Source organism: Podarcis melisellensis, assembly GCF_964234715.1.
Source record: "Podarcis melisellensis genome assembly, chromosome: 2".
Taxonomy (NCBI): domain Eukaryota; kingdom Metazoa; phylum Chordata; class Lepidosauria; order Squamata; family Lacertidae; genus Podarcis; species Podarcis melisellensis.
Window position 1 is genome coordinate 46011239 of NC_138529.1, and position 18673 is coordinate 46029911.

The window sequence follows — 18673 nt, forward strand, 5'->3', positions numbered from 1 at the left end:
TTCCCTTTTGCTGCTACACACAGAGTTGCTTTAATTAATTTTCCATTTTGAGCTAAAGCCATGACTATTTTATGTTAATATTATGTACAAGTATGACAATACAGTGTTATATGACTCTGTTAAATGTTCTTTCCATTTGCCTTGTCAATGTGATAAGGAATTCTACCCCTTTTCTTTGTACCAGATTTCAACTGTCTGTAACAGCATAGTAGCCTAAAGTTACATTGTGTTCATTGTCTCTGAAAAAATAAGCGTTAGAATAGAGCTCATCAAAAGGATACATAATACTGTATATCAAACCCTCTGAAACATTTCCCGTCTACACTAACGTGAACAGTTATCATTCTGAATCTGAACCCAGCAAGCTAACAATCAAATTTGCACAGAGGCCAGTGTTCACTGATTGTTTTGCACAACATTAGTGGGGGGTTTTATCTTGCAAATAAGGAACATATCTATTTGTAATTTTTTATGGGCACTTTCAGAAAACTGATATGGAAATGTGCATGAAGAATAGTTATATTGTTCTTACTACTTAAATCCATAAAGGTAAAGGGGCCCCTGACCATTAGGTCCAGTTGCGGACGACTCTGGGGTTGCGACGCTCATATCACTTTATTGGTCGAGGGAGCCGGCATACAGCTTCTGGATCATGTGGCCAGCATGACTAAGCCATTTCTGGCGAACCAGAGCAGTGCACGGAAATGCCGTTTATCTACTTATTTATCTACTTGCACTTTGATGTGCTTTCGAACTGCTAGGTTGGCAGGAGCAGGGACCAAGCAATGGGCGCTCACCCCATCGCGGGGATTCAAACCGCCAACCTTCTGATCGGCAAGCCCTAGGCTCTGTGGTTTAACCCACAGTGCCACCTGCGTCCCACTTAAATCCATACTGATAACCTAAACATGATTGCCCCGTATCTAAAGTTAAAGTCAGTACCAAATTTGGTCACAATATTTCAGCTTTAGCAGAATTATCCAAGGCCTTTGGGTTTATGCTGATGTTTTTGGAAGGAAGGTAAACTAGTTCTGATACAGTTATTCAAATATTAGGTCCTACACTTATTCTACATGGCAGGTAAAAAAGAATCAAGGTGAATTTTCCGGATACTGATTTTATAAAGCAATTTAGAAGAAAATTTAAATGAGGAGATATAAAGTCAAGCAAATTTCTCAAAACAGTGAAGGTGGGAATAGTCTACATCCCTATTCAATTTTAGCAGAAAAATAGTATTTGATCATTAATAATTTTGAACAAATATTTGAACAACAAATAATTTTTGTTGTTACTAAACCAAAGGAAGTTTTATTAAGCTACTAAAATGCACTTTCCTTTTGCACAACTGATTCTGTATATGGTCTGGTTCGAAAGGGATTTCATGACCATGTTTGGTCTGGGCACCTTTAGAAATTAATGTGGATCATTCCTCATTTATAAGTGTGAGAGAATGTCAGTGTGGGAGAAGGCAAGGTATTGGGCAGTACAACACAGAGCCACATGTTTAACTGTATCTGCAATTCACATAGAAGGTGGGAAGAGAGGTTGAATTGGATTTCAAGAGCAAATGTGGCATACCAGTAATGGTGCTGAACCTTTCCTCCTATCAGCAGATCCTCAGACCTATCCTTTATGCGATTGGGAAATATTTCAGTTCAGATACACAGATGTGCTGTAGTTTAGTTTGTTGTCATCTTAGAGCAAAAAGGCCATAAAATTCTTCTAAGTCAGTTAAAGTGTAGAGCAGGATTCACTTAACCAGCCCTGTCAGAATAAACCCTGTGCAAGGACTTCCTTTTGCACAATGGGTTCCCCGCCTTCCCCTTATAGACCCCCAAAATTCATTCTTGGGGGGGTCAGGAGAACCCCTAGAACAGTGCTTGGGCGGAGGACATTGAGGGTCGTTCCATATGGCAAGCTGAAGGGATGTAAGACAACAAGATTGGATTCCACTCACCATGTCTGACATCTAGAAAATAATGAACCATCTCATGATTTCCTCCCATTACATAGCCAGATAACTTTATAACAGTATTATTTTAAAGGTGTAAAGTGTGATCTGGAAACAAGGCCTTCTTCATTAAGACTATTTAGGACTGAAATACAGAATTTGTCTGGAGAAAGTACTGGTTGCAGGCACATGAATCAGTCAAACAACCATTGCTCACTTGTTGCTGAAAATCACTAGTTAAAAAGGGCATATTTATGTAGTCAATGAATATATTGAAATGTTTACAAATAAATCTGCTTCAGAATAACTGCAGTTGTGGGAATGAGGAACTGATAATATTTTTGTCTTACATAAATAATAATAATCCACAATGCTTCTGTTACTGATATAAAACCATAATGCAACAGAAGGCAATTTTTAAAACAAGAAGTCCGACAGGGATGAGCATGCTAGCTCTCCACCTCCTTGTTGTCATCCACATTGCCCTCTGACAGGTGGAGGGCAGTTGTGCTCTCCATGTGTTTTAAAGACCTGTGTTTCCAGCATCACCAGAAGCAGTGATGGGTGGAATGTCGGCCAGTTAATTGAAGGTGAATTCTGATAAGACAGAGGAGTTATATGTTATTGGTTTTGAGAGGTGGGGAGGTGGGCTAATCTAGATAGGGTTGCATTCCCATGAAGATGACTTGGAAACATCTACTGGTACAAAGGCAGCAGCCAGATTGCTGGCTGGGGTTCTATTTAGAACTCACATAACAACTATTCCAAAACAGTGCACTGGCTGCCAGTTTGTTTCTGGATCTGGTTCAAGATGCTCAAACAATTGTTTAGCGTGCAAAATGATTTGAACCCATATTTCTGAAAGATTGCATCCTTTCCTACAGAATCACCTGGATATTAAGACTGGCAGCAGGGGCCCTCTAGAGGTTTGGAAAGTGGCAGCTCAGGAAAGGGCCATCTCTAAATTGTAGAAGGTGTAACTGGCACCTTCATGATATGTCTTTCATTATATGCTGAAGACATACCATTTCACTGTGACCTTTGATACGTTTGTATATTGTTCTAACCTGACCTAGGACCTTTTGGTGGAGGTAAGAAAACAATGACTACAGCAGCCACCATCACCACCTTTAATTTGACATATTAAATGAAATAATGGACATGTGAAGAGGTACAAGGGAATATCTACATAAGCAGAGATATAGACTGGATATATTTAATTCATTTATAATATACCCTACACTTTAGGTTTACAGGACAGAGAAAACATATATACTAAAACCACAAGTTAACAGTAAAAAAACAAAAACTAAACAGAATATATACATAATATCAGTAAAAATTTAGAATATAAATCACTGCAAAATCATAACAGCCCAACTAAAAGGCAGAGGCAGAAAGGAAAGACCATTCTCAGTTCTCCTGCACCACCCACACCTGCTGACAAAATGAGGATATTATGTGCATATTTATGGACTCAAAACATTAAAATGTTATTGTCTTTGTTGTCCTCATCTATAATATTTTCCTTTGCCTTTTTCTTTACAAAGTGAAGAAAACATTGGATAATGAAAACAATCTTTGACTACAAACATCTTAGATGTAGCTTCTCTCCCCATCTTTTAAAAATCTTGCTCAGAGCTCAGACTCAACTGAAAGACTTAGATGGTAATTGCTAGACTCTTGGATGTTAATGTTCAAAGCTTTTGTATCTTTTCGGCATTTGAAGACACAAGTCACTAGGTACAATACAGCAGATGACATGCAAGGGTGTTAGAAAAAGCATTTCTATAAATTAATTACCATTACTAGCTTTCATATTCTTTATTAATCTAGGAAAAAACAAACATCAGAATAAATAAAAAGTTAAGTTATACTATGACATTACATTAATTTAATTTAAAGGGTAGCCCCATTACTTAAGATAGGTAGGTTTAAAAATACTTTGGTGTATCAGTTTGGACAGACTTAATAAATTCAACACCTTCACTGAAGATTGAAATCATCTTCACTTTATATGATTAATTTTGCAATTATTTTGCTTATTAATTTCACTTTCTGTGTTTCAGATCCAATGGCATGAAGGCTTTCATTGTGATTTCTTGTCTCTGTGGAGGACTTCCACTATTAAGATATGTGGGAAATTTTGCCCACTTACGCACTTTTCGTTTTACTTCTAGGTGTATGATCCTACCTTTTATTTATAAAACCTAGTATTTAATTGGATATAAACCCTCAATACAGTTTAAATATTTTTTACCAGTTTTTCCTAATCCATTTAATTGAACTCCACCTCATGAAATCACTAATGTCAGTCTGATGGACTTCCTCCGGCTTTTCTCTGAAGTCTTCCTTCTAGTCAGGTGCTTGAAGACCAGTACAGGGTCACAAAGATATCACAGTTGCCTCCTCTGGGAAATCTTCCTGCTTCCCAAGGTCAATGTCATCCTGCCACTGTGGCCTCAAGCTATCCTGGAAAACTGTCTCCAAAGTCTTCCTGTCTCAGCTCCTGTCTTCAATGGTTTTCAACTTGCCTTCTGCCTTTTCTTACAATCTTCAGTTCCTTCTCCTCTGGACTGTCCTCCCATTACATTCTCTCCTTTCAAAAACCATCAGACTTTCACTGAAATTCCAAACCCTTATTGCTCTATGACTAAGGACCAATGATTCTGAGTAAAATGTCCACTAAAGGGCCTATTACTATCCAATCCTTTTCAATTCTGGTACAATTAAAAACAAGATTCTGCTGTTAAGTATCATAATGGGAAACTTCACAAGCATGTAACCACCTCTTTTGAGACTGTTTCAGCCTTGTTTCTTCTTGGCAGGCTGCCAACTGAGCACCCACCCCTACCAACCTGTATCAATTCAGAAGTGAATTGCCAGTTTCTCCTCACTCTTTACAAAACAATCAGTCTTTATAACAAAACAACACTGGTGTTTTTAAATTTTCCCTCACAATATAACCATTTCCTCATACAACATTTGTCTTTGCTGTTACAGCAATATAGTTATATTTATCCCAAAACAAAAACTTGAAAACCTAAACTTAAACAGATGAAGTATTCCACTTGCATGTGAGCTAGAAAAAGTGGTTGATTTGTATAGAGCTACCCTTCAACGATTCAAGTAGTGTGTGTGTGTGTGTGTGTGTGTGTGTGTGTGTGTGTGTGTGCTAACTATGTTGAGTCACTTCTGTGTTTGGCACAGAGTTGGTGAATACAATTAATTTTTTAAGAAAGCAGTATCTACAAGAGAACCTGAATATTTAACACTGTCTTGTTTAGGATGCTTAAATGCCAAGATGGTCGTTGTTTCCTTAAAACCTATTCTCATGTACTTTCCTCTTAAAAATAAATTGATTTTGGATTTTTTTTAACGTAGGAATTGGCTCTCAAGTGCCCAATAAAAATGTTCTCTTTAAAAAGCCTTAAACACCCGCATTGCCTTATTTTGCTTATTCAGTGGATCTAATAAAATCTGGATGCTTTGAAGTATTGATTGGTGTAAAAGTGGTTTAGTGGCAGAATCATTACTTTTTTAATCTTGGGACTGCCAACCCTTACTCTTTTCAACCTTAGTTCAGGTTCTTCTATTAAGGACTGCCATTACTAATTGTTTTTACACATTGCTGGGACATTTCTAGTTCAAAAAGTTTTAAGTTCTTCAACAATATCTTAGTGTCTGCGTTCTTGAGACAATCCTTTAAAAAAAAACTTGATATATGGTGGCATGGATAAACAGAATGTAAGAAAAGTAGCAGGTAAAGATAAAATATAAATATGGACTTTCTGGTTAAATTTTTAACTATTAATCCTTGTTGCAAGTTGCTTTTTGTCTCATACCTGGAACTGGTGTTACTATTCCATCTTCCTTGTCACAATGAAAACATAGTCCATGTTTGAGCTTCCATGACTACAGTTACACGAATTCACCAGAATTCTGAAGAAAAGGTCATAGAGGGATGATACGTCAAAAAGAATATAATTAACAGTCAGAAAGATTAATATCAATGGTATTTAGTGAAATTGCCTTTTAGAGGAACACTCATCTATTACTTTGGTACTTAACACTTTCTTGCTGCTATAATGTTAGTTCTCTCTAAAAGCTTAAAAATATAGTCTCCTGTGACAGGGTGTCACATAATAAGCAAGCAGAAATCGGGGTTGTTAAGATAGTCAGTCACATTTGTCATAATATATGTAGTCCTTATCACCACCCAAGTGCAGACATGATGGAGTGATTTAAGGCTTAAGCCTGGTGCAGTAAGGCACCAGGCTCCGCCTCCATTGCAGGGTATTCTGGAAGCCTTTACAGTCCACAATGGCCACCACAAGCAGAAGCAGCTTGCCTGGTGGGATGGAGCTGCAAGGCTAAATTCCTGGCAGTGGTGTAACTGCCACTTGCTGGAAACGAGAGGAGGAGAGGTGAGGTGGTAGCAAGGTTGGAGTGATGCAGGCACAGTGGATTGGCTACCTCAGTGTGCCAATGCTACATGAACCTTCCTGCCATCTCCCTTCCAGTAAGCAACAACAACCCCAGTCAGGAAGCAAATGTTGTGGTTCCTCCCGATGGGGCAAGCTGCTTCTGGATATAAGGGTGCATAACGTAAGGTAGAGGCTAGGGTTTTTCTTTAAGATTTTTGGCTCTAGCACATAACTCTCAAGGGCAGCCTGTGGTCAAGGATGGTGGGAATGGTAGTTAAATTATTGAGAATTCTCTGTTACTAACAAGCAGCCCCAATGGGAGATGCTTTCAAGCCAAAATGTGATCCTCAGTTTTGCTATTAATCACATTTACTGAATAACAAAACTGACAAGATCATTCTTGCAGTATGAGGTGCTAATTTTAAATCACAACTGTTTTACTTTTCTTTACTTCAAAAATCCTTACTGGAACTATGTGCTCACGCACAGTGACAGAGTTCAAGGTGGAAAATAAGAAAGCAAGAAAAGTATTCAGTGATACAGTGGAAAGGGAAGTAAAGACTGTATGGAAAAATAGAAGAGACTGCGGGGGAAGGAATATGTCAACTGAAAACAAGTTATGGTGTAGAATAATTCTTCTCTTACAAATATACTCATCACCTGAAAATCCTTAGCTATAGGGCTCTTATGCTATTAGTTTGACACTTAAAGAACATGAACAAATTTTGTACAAAATAATGCTAAGTGGAGGTCTAAATAACTCCGCCTGCTAGTTAGATTGAAACACGTGGCTGCTGCAAAATTTTATTGTGATTGAGGGCCACTGAGAGCTGGATAGACCTTTCAAATTAAAAGAAAGAAAACTTTTTGTTTTGGAAGCATAGCTATATGTTGCTTCAGAATGGTGAATCCTCCTAAAAATAAAAAGGCCAACAGTATCCAACAAAAAACTTATATTCAGTTCTAAGGGTGATGATTTGATTTCAAGCAAGGTTTCTCTGATTAAAAGTCACAACACTTCAGTCTTTTAAAAATTCAAATAAAATCATTTGAGAAGTCAGGTTTGTAGGAAATAAAAGGTTGAAAAACACTGACTTAACTTCTTTATAAAGAAGAGGGAGAACTAGGAACTTGAGACTTTATCTGCCCTTTGACAATCGTTTTAAAAAGAGCACTCCTTATGTTTTTCCCGTTCTCCCCCCCCAGCCCCCGCAGCCTTCTATATGCCTTATCAATGTTATAGGGGGAAAGTGTATGCCATAAATCCTGAACTGTGTGCATGTGTGTGTGCATGAGAGAGAGAGAGAAACAATTCACAACAGAGGGTTCCCATCTCAGTCAAGATTTCTTTTATTTTTGAGGGGTGAAGAAGGAAAAAAGCTTTCCAAAAAATGTATAGCATCCTATCCATCCTTAAATATATTTATTAACTGATAAGATCCAATAGAAAATTAAATTGTACTATGCAGGGATACTATAAAGAAATACTATACAGGAGTTTTCCTTTTAAATATGTGGCTGTAATTTAGAATGCTGCATCTTACAAACCTGAAATTACAACTAACTCTCTCTCTCTCTCTCTCTCTCTCTCTCTACACACACACACACACACACACACACACATATGGTCTTTTCTAATAACTGTCTTTGCTAAGATGTGTGTTCCCATGAGAATACTACTGCTTCAGCTTCTTTGCTGGACAGAAATTGCAGCTGGATATTCATTTCACAAAAGGAAACAGTAAATGAGCCATGTAAATGCTGCTGGTATATTATGTGCTTTCTCTCCCTCCTGCTGTTGACTCCAGTTCCTCCTGAGCCCTGAAACTACACAAATCACCTTTGTGTTCACAAAGTGGTCCTTCAAGGATAGTCTAAAAATTGAAGAATAGGATGCATACACACAAACAAACAAACAAACAGACAAAATGTAGAAAGGGGTTCTGGTCACTTCACTGAATGTAAAATCAAATGGGAACAGCAGCCAACCATAGCTCCCTGGAGAAGGTGCTTATATGATGCACATGCGTATCGTAGTTAAATTTCGCATTTTCCAGTGTGCACTTAAACTGTCATAAGTGTACATGCAAAATATATTCTATGAAGTGACTGTAATAAAGTATCCTATACTCGTGGCTCTATTAGGGGTGTGCATTATCCTATATGCAATTATAAAGACAGTTAACAATGCAATCATGAATATAGCGGAATGGAGCTTGTATTCGTATATAATAATTAGAAGCATAGATGTAAAGTAATTAGGAGAATGAAAATCACTATGGGTTGTTCACTGCTGAACTAATGGGTAGACGTAACAGCATATCAAGAAGAGTTTGGATTTGATATCCCGCTTTATCACTACCTGAAGGAGTCTCAAAGTGGCTAACATTCTCCTTTCCCTTCCTCCCCCACATCTAACACTCTGTGAGGTGTGTGGGGCTGAGAGACTTCAGAGAAGTATGACTAGCCCAAGGTCACCCAGCAGCTGCATGTGGAGGAGCGGAGACGCGAACCCGGTTCCCCAGATTACGAGTCCACCACTCTTAACCACTACACCACACTGGCTCTCAAGCCATGGTTCAGGCTTGCCTTTTCAGCCCCTTGCAGTCAAGAAGTGTCATGTCTCTGCATCCAGCTGAAGGGCACTTTGTTAATTTTGCCCAGCCAGAGGTGCTCCAATATCCATGAGACTCTGGCTGGATCTACACTGATCTGTAAAAATGGTTTTTTTAAAAAAAAATCCCCGTAATATGGCTCTGAATGCAATTTTCCATTGATGAGGGATCGCTGCTCTACAGCGCCCTCTGGTATCAGATTTTTACACATTCTAAACATTCAAACTGATCAGTGTAGATTAGTCCTCTGTAATGGCTCAGTCTTAAAACAAAGCTTAATTCAGACAAAAACAAAAGTTCTTTTGTTATGTTACTCAGGGTTGGTTTTACAGCCATGACAAATAGACATCATGGAATTCAGTGCAAGGAAGGTTAAAAAGACACAGCCTACTCCTGTGAAAATTATTTATGTCGTTCTTCATATCTACATTGGTTAATACAGAAGAAGCAGCTTAGTTTTGTTTCTGTCTCTCAGCCAGGCTAATCATCATACTTTAAAATCTTGGGTCTGATTTCACTATATTAAAGTCATATTTTAACTATAATGGGATTTGTATCTGTCCCCTGGAAATTATTTCCAGTGCTTCAGATTGCAAGTGTTTTGAGGGTTGTTCTGCTCTTTGGTGTAAGAAGAATGGAGTGTTTTTTCAGGAATATTAAATTATCTGCATATATCTCCTCCAATCATATATTTCCTTCATATATTTCCTCCAATTCTTGACAATCAATTTTAAGTCTCATCTATTGGCCAAATTTAAGATGAATAAAGTTTCTGCCATTCCTACTAGGTTATCTGTTCTCTGAAATGCAAGCCAAGTGTAAGCCTTACAGTATGATGTTTACTCTAGCTCTGGTTTAAAGCATTAAATTCTCATGCTACTCCTATTAAACCACCATGCTTGTACAGCTCTTAATAAAACAGCAGAGGTTGGCACAATCCATCTCCTAAAATAGATCACTAAAATGATCTCTGAAAGTATATAAGTACTGCACACTACTATGCCAAATATTGACTTCCCTAGCTAACTCTCCATCACATAAAACTTATGAAGGCAATGTAAGTAAAGTTCAGCTGAAAGTAAAATATTGCAAAATGAATGGAGGGCATTTGTCAAAATGCTAAATTGGGAAGTTAAATAAGCACTGCAGTTGATCAATATTTCACAATGACTCACTCGTTTTCATGAAACTAGCAGGAGTGGAAACATAGAAACGTTTTCTATGCCAAATCAAACCTCATTACCTGATACAAGAGTCCTATGTACTGGCATGGCAACTTAGAGGAACTGGTCTTAAGTATCACAGCCAAACTGCTGGAACATCAATAGTCACTGGTGCTGCTCCAACTTGCCTCCTACCTCATGCAAGTACAGCAAAAGCAAGCATGGAAGGAAGCAGGAAAGATAAAGTTCTTTAATAGTAGGCATAGAACCCATTTGTTAGAGCCATCTGTACATTTATGTTCACAACAGAGCACTTTTTGTTTGTTTGTTTCATTTTCCTTGAGTTAGTTTTCCATTTATAACCTTGCATTTTAAGTACAGTGGTACCTCGGGTTAAGTACTTAATTCGTTCCGGAGGTCCGTTCTTAACCTGAAACTGTTCTTAACCCAAAGCACCACTTTAGCTAATGGGGCCTCCCGCTCCCTCTGCGCCGCCACTGCATGATTTCTGTTCTCATCCTGAAGCAAAGTTCTTAACCTGAGATAATATTTCTGGGTTAGCGGATCTGTAACCTGAAGCGTATGTAACCTGAAGTGTTTGTAACCCAAGGTACCACTGTAGAGGAGTAGTGAAGTGCTCAGAAATATCATGTAAGAAGAACCTTGCTGGATCAGGCCAGGCCCATGTAGTCCAACATCCTGTTCTCATAGTGGCCAACAAGATGCCTATCAGAAGCCCATAGCACTCTCCCCATTGCCTTTCCCAGCAGCTAGTATACAGAAGCATATACCAGTCCAACAGTTGATGCAGAACATAGTCATTATGGCCAGTAGTAGCCCTTGAGGAATACTCATAGGAATTCCATAAACATCTCCAGTTTTATCAAAAACAAGAGAACATCTCACAGTTCTGCTAGATTTTTGTCTAGCTCCCACAGATCTGGCTGGTGGGAAGGAACATCTTCCCTTCATTGATGAAGTTGTTGCCAGTGGCAGCAGCACCAGTTCCCAGACCTGTTGATCCATGACTGACATGGTTGTTGCTTCAGCTGCTGAGGTACAAAATCACTATCTGTATTTCAGTGGAAGGGCCATAAGATGTGGTTGCTTATCTGCCATACCTTCTCTTGAGAACTAAGAAGTTGAACTCATCCCTGAGTGTTCAGTACAGGACATAAGATAGGTGAAAATGATTACACTACAAGTGTTGATGGAAGAAGATAATTACACTACAAGTGAATGTGAAAATGAATTCCTTATAATAATTTGACAGCAAAATTGACTCAAATATAATGGAAATAATATTAACAGCAAAATCTTGTACAGTCCATGTTTTAAAATTATTTGATAATATATGGTCTACAAAAGTAGTTTTAAATCACAGAGTAGATGGGTTTTGAGGGGTTTTTTCCCTCTAAAAGTTAAGCTTATAAAAATCCTCTCCTGTGCATAATGAAAAATCTGTAGCTATAGTGTAGCTAATTGACTGAAATGTAAGTTTTTGGATGGAAGGGATCTTCATATGTTGTAAAACAGGCAGATATTTCTCTTTAGCTTTGAATATATTGTGTAACATAATTGAATTTTTAAAAATGATTGCTGAAGGAGGGTGAAGTCAGATCAGGTCTTTTAATCCTCAAGCTCATTCACAGCTGCAGACCAATGTACATAGAACTATGTTATTGCAATTCAGTCATGCAGGACCTCTTAGGGCATGAAAATTTCTGCTTGCTTTCTGTGCCTTTGTAAGTAAGAGCATCTTAAGTCACATTTTGCAGCTCTTAATAGAATTGTCATGCTCTTTTCCATGACAGGACTGAGCACACTTTTTCTGCTCTCACGTTTGGTGTTATCTTTAGTCTATCAATCAGAATTGAGTCTGGAAGGAAAGGGTCATGGCAGGGTGTGTTGGTGTGCATGTGCTGGCCTTGCTTTTGGCAGAGTGCTGTCTACTGTGATTCGTACATACACTGTACTTACAAAAAACAAGGCTGTGACTAGTTTCCACAGACCCAGCTATTTGCTTAGTACATTTGAGGATGTTCTTTGTTTCTAAAGAACTATAATAAAACAATGTGTTCTTGGTGTAATTCACTTACATCAAAGGGCAGGGTGTGAAAGATTCTCATAAATTTGAATACTTCCCACCTATGCATGTGCAAACAGCATGAGCATCATATATTAGAATATATTGGTCTTCATTGGGCCCAAATGAGTATATACTTTTTATTCAACCCAATGTCCCATTTCTGCCCTTGCACACACACTCAGCTGGTTGCAAGCAGTATCTTCTACACCAGGCACATAGAAGCTTTTCCAGGAGCCACATTACCTTTGAGCAACCCTCTGAGGGCCACACTCTAGTAGTGGATGGGGGCAGAAGCAAAAGTAGGTGGTTTAGCTGGACAATCAAAGCCATTTCCCTGGGTGTGGCCGCTGTGCATGCTGACAGCTTCAAGGACCCACAGGTGAGAGGTGGTTGCAGGGTGGGGACCAAAAGTGGGCAAACTACCCCAGAACTAGCACAATGTGTCCCCCACCAGAGGTACTACCCCTCCCCTCATACACCCCATTCAATTCAATTGAATCAAATTCCATCCAGTGATTCTAGAAATTTTAGTGTACAGAATGAATTAATCTATTTTAATCAAAACAAAGGAAATACATATTGGAAATACTCGAATGTCATATCAAGCCATAAAGAGAGCAATTTAGGAGGGGTTTATACAAAGAGATAATAATGGGGAAAATGCATGGGAAGAATAGGTCACAGCCTGAAAAATGCAAGATGAAGCGATAAAAATACGAGCAACACAAGATTGCATCGCTCTTTTGAATCTCCTTATGGCCGTACCGGGCCTGCCTTCCAAATCTTGGCACCCTTCTGCCTAATTTACTTTATTCTGATACAGAATGACCTTGGACCAGCTATTACTCACGGAGGAAAAGGCAGTGTAGGGATTTAACATTGAAGGCAAAACAAAGAAAAAGAAGAAAACAAGGGGCAGCACTAGAAGGTAAAAAAATACAAAGAGAAATAAGAAAGTCTCAAAATAGTTTGAAATAAGATTTATTCCTGAAAGCACAACATGTTTCATCAAATATCTTCCTCTGGGCATGTGTAAAAGAGGTGTAGAACAGCATAAATCACCTGAATGAATCAATAGTAAAGAATATGCATAATGAAATACTATACTAGCAGTGTACATTGTATTTATTATATGGTTTATATAATACATTGCTATATATTCTGCAACATTCTTAATCAAAGAATGAAAGAGATCATTGATTAATTTAAACTGACACTATTTTTTAAAACCATACTTTCTACATCTCTAGTTACTATAATGACACTTGTACCAGGAATTTTATTCTCAGAGGGAAACTGAAACACTACAAAATTCAGCTTTTTGTCCTGTAGCCCTGTGGATCAGAAACTACTAGTTCTTGGTGCCTGGACAGATTCATACCATACATTTAAATGCCATGATTTCACCTAAAGAATCTTGGGAACTGTAGTTTCCCCTCACAGGGATACAGTTCCTAGCATCTTGATCAAACCACAGTTCCCAGGATTCTTTGGGAAATCCCATGTTCTTGGGATGTCAGATGACATCAGAGGGCAAATGCAATGTGACTCTCTGATTTAATGTTCAATGGGGTGGGTAGAAGGTCATTCTCTGCATTGCCTGCCTACTATTCCTCTTACTTTTACATACACATCTGACATGTTCCTTACTAGTGTCTGCCTATGTCCCCAAGGTGGTTTACTGGTTCTGGTCTTGATCACCTTACACTTCCCCATTTTCACTTCAGAAATGCTGCTTCAAACTCTTGCCATCTCTTGCTCTGATAACACAATGTTCTTCACTCCTTGAGGTATATATTAAGCCAACCAATATACCACTTGTGAAGTGTATGGCGTGTTAGAAGAGGGTAGTAATTATAATATTATAATATAATTAATATAATATAATTTTATTATTTATACCCCTCCCATCTGGCTGGGTTTCCCCAGCCACTCTGGGCAGCTTCCCACAAAATATTAAAATACAGTAATGCATCAAACATTAAAAGCTTCCCTAAACAGGGCTGCCTTCAGATGTCTTCAAAAAGTCTGGTAGTTGTTGTTCTCTTTGACATCTGGTGGGAGGGCATTCCACAGGGCGGGTGCCACTACCGAGAAGGCCCTCTGCCTGGTTCCTTGTAACTTGGCTTCTTGCAGTGAGGGAACCACCAGAAGGCCCTCGGTGCTGGACCTCAGTGTCCGGGTAGAACGATGTGGGTGGAGACGCTCCTTCAGATATACTGGACCGAGGCCATTTAGGGCTTTAAAGGTCAGCACCAACACTTTGTGCTCAGAAACGTACTGTAGTGGGGGGCACATCATGCTTCTTCTAGGACAGTTTGTCCACCTTTGTTTCCCACCCTACACTCAGCAGACTGGCTCCTAATAATAATTAATAATTTTATTATTTGTACCCCACCCATCTGACTGGCTTGCCTAGAAGCTTTCAGCATGTGTCACACCCTGGGAATGGCTTCAACCTGCTCACAAGAAAAAATATGGTATGGGAATTATGTTAACACCTAGGGATGATTGAGAAATCTTTGCAATCTTTATGATACAAATTGACACAGTCCACACCCAACCCTACCACCCAGACTAATGCACAGATTGGAACATAGCAAACCATCAGAGTTCACACTTCTCTGCATGTTGCAACATAGTTCTCAACTCAGACATCATGTTGCCATGTATTTTAAAATGTATAATTTGAGATAACAGAGATATATTTAGAAATGTGCTTTTTAAGAGCAAGTACATTCAAAAATACATATTTATATATGAATTTTCACACATTTTTGTGAGGGGGCTGAGTTCCTTTCAGGGAAAAGGTTTATGAGTGAGCACGTGCAAAAGGGGGATGGTCTAGAAATTGGCTGATCACTCCATCCCTGTTGGCATCATTACTCCTGCAGGCATGCAGATTTCCATGCATACAATGCTTGCAGAGCAATCAAGTCTGCTTCCTTCCCCCATAGTTACTGATGCAGACAGCTGGAGCAGAACAGACTGTACTGTAGGGGAGCAGAACTATATCTGGTTGTTCTGGGTGTTCAGCTCTTATTTTAATATCATACATATTGGTCCCACTCAATATAGGAATATAAATTGAAGAGCAAAAGATTTTTAAATTTCTCTGTGTTTCACAGAATTAAATTGAACAAGTGAGGGCTGATTGATGTGGCAGTTGCAACAGCAGGAAAATCCTACCTCATGCTGACTTACAAATGGCTCCAGCAATACACCACCAGAAACCAAATTCAGCACAGACTTTACTTTTGACACACTAAGGTTAAGTAGAGCTATGCTGAAACTAGGCACTGTTTGTCATGAAATCTACTCTTTGGTGATTTTTCAAGGCCCCTTCTAAAGAATTTAGCCAGTCTTTTACAGAGTGCACACTCTCAGTTACATTCATGCCATTAGTGATGACATCTGTGAATGGCTACATAAATGTTGTAACATCATATGATCCCTTACTGGGTGGAATTCACCTTGAGACTAATTGTGAAGGAACAGAAGCAGCAAAAGCAGCCAGAGAAAAGGAAGTGTCACTGAAGCAGCATTAGCCAAGACAAACAATGGCATTGACAGGCACGAAAATGGTGAATATGGTTGCATGACTTTCAATAATAATAATAATAATAATAATAAATAATAAAATAATAATAATATATTGTTTATATCCCACCCATCTGGCTGGGTTTCCCCGGCCACTCTGGGTGGCTCCCAACTGAACATTAAAACACAATACACTCATACCTCATGTTGTGTCCGCTTTAGGTTGCGTGTTTTAGTCTTGCGTCCCACGGCAACCCAGAAGTACCGGAATGGGTACTTCTGTGCAGGAGCACCAAATCATGCTGCGCACCCGCGCAGACGTAGCACTTCAAGTTGCAGGCTTTTCATGTTACGGACGGGCCTCCAGAACGGATCCTGTCCATAACACGAGGTACCACCGTACAGCATACATAATTCATACACCACCAAAATACACGTTTGCTCAAGACTCAGGTATACAGCATAGGAGAACAGAAATAGGGGGGGGGATGTTACTGAACAGCTTCAGTAAGAGTTTGAGGGCAAGACAAGACATTATGACTACCAAAAATAAATAAATACTTGAGCACTTTCTGCAGCAAATGTGCATAGTATGCAAATAAAGCACCTGGACACAAGCATGTCAGTGACGTGATCAGGCCAGATTTCCTAACTACATGTAAATCTGTGTTTAAAGCTGCACCAAAATGCATATTTTACTTCCATGTTTATGTATTCAATGTCTAAAACATCAGTTTCACACTGGTATTTCAGCAATAATAGTTGCATTAGGTTGGCCTTGAATGATAGACTCTCCAAGTGTCCCTATTTTCCAGGGAATGTCCCTGATTTAGAGATGCCATCCCGGTTTTTTATTTGATCCTGGAATGTCCCACTTTTCCTTAGGATGTCCCTATTTTCATTGGAGAAATGTTGGAGCGTATGGAGTTATCCGACCCCTGAGCCGTCTGAAGGCAATCCTGTATAGGGAAGGTGCTTTTTAAATGTTTTATTATGTTTTTATATATATGTTGCAAGCTGCCCAAAGTGCTGGGGCAACCCAATGAGTTGTGTGGGGTATAAATAGCAAAATTATAATTATGGAATGAGACTTCTCTATTTTTCATCAAAGAAATGTTGGAGGGTGTGGAATTAGAAGAGAGGCAATCGTATTTTAATAGGCCTAAAGGCATTTTCCTATTTAAACTGAGTCTGCATAGGGATACTGAGCAGTGAGATGAAGAACACAGCAAGAAAAGAAGGGCAAGGGAAGCTCTGGAATGCCCTCACAGGGGTGGGTCTTTTAGGAGCTCTCATTTAGGAGATAGGTAAAGATGCATCACTTCTGCCAGGCTTTTAGTAGAGAGCAAGTTTGATAAGAAGCATAGCTTTTGGGAAATTATGCAATGGCTAGAATTGCTGTGGGTTTGCTGATATTGGGTTGTTTAAAATAAATACATAATATAATACAATGAAGACAACAAACTAAATAATAACTCTTAGTTATAGCCATGGAATTAATTCCATTAGCACAAGGGCTTCTGATTGTGCAACAGGACGCTCTGTGCCTCTCCTTGGCCTGTGCCCCCCCCATGTGTTCTGGGGTTTCTCCAACTCTCTAGAGCAGATTTGGAAGGTATGGAAAGAGGAGAGCGAGAGGAAGTCCTGATGCACACATGGAACTCCTTTCGCTAACTGGATGGCTTCACTGGATGCAACCCTCAACTGTTATTATATAGTTTACTGTCTTCATTGTTTTAGATTATGCATTTGCATAATTTTAAATTTGTAAACCACCTGGTGGCAATGGGCAGCATTGAAATCCATAACTAACTATCTAACTAACTATTAAGAAATACAATAATGAATATTATGTTCAATCTAGGATTACTACTGGCAAAACTGGAGAAGAAAACTGATTATATCTATTAGTTTAAAAATAGATTTTTCAAAAAATCACAGGAATCAGCCCTCCTAAGGTAGAGAGGAGGATTTGTAGCAGTATATCCACATACACACAACTGGCTTATGCTTTGTTCATTATCTTCAAAGGCACAGAGTGAATGAATCCAAAATGCACGGTGGCATGGAGAGATGAGAACTCTAGGAACTGAGAGCACAAAGTCACTTTGTAGCTTGGGATAGTCCCTCCTTGTATTCGCAAAACCACTTGCTTTGGATCCGAATTAATGCATTCCTGAACCATGCTGCACTCTGGAGAGCTGCTGAAAGTAGATGCCCTGTTGCCTCCACCTTTCTTCACAGAATCACAAAGTATACCGTACATCCTCTTTTCACAGTTTCCAGGAGTGCTTGCATATGTGAGAGTGAGACAGTGGGAAATTGTAATGGTGGGAGAAGGATCAAGACAAACGCCTTTTAATGACACGAACCTATCCTGCTTTGTTGCCTGTTCTTGATTTTTGTTGTTGTTGTTGTTTAAAAAACATTATTTTGCTTTCCTCTCATCATAACATTGACCAAAGTTATCTAATATTAATTCTGGAATTTCCATTTTGAGTCTTGATGCCTCGTTTATCTGGAACTGATCACAATTAACATCTGTTTTGAGCCAAAAGTACAGGCAGCACGTCAACTCAATGTTGTATGATATACATTTAGGCAGGTATAGATCTGATGAATTTCTAGATGGGGAAATAATGGGAGTGTGATTAATTGTGCCAAATGCCGTTTTTCCAACAGTGCATGAAAATTCACTGAAGAGACAGTAAACATTTATGTTGCAATCTACAGGGATGCACAAGCAAAAGGAGGCCAGAATTTCTTGGTTCCAGAGGCAAAGGTACCATGAAGGTGTGGGTTCAGTCAAGGGCTTGCCGATCAGAAGGTCAGCAGTGAGCTCCCATTGTTTGGTCCCAGCTCCTGCCCACCTGGCAGTTCAAAAGCAC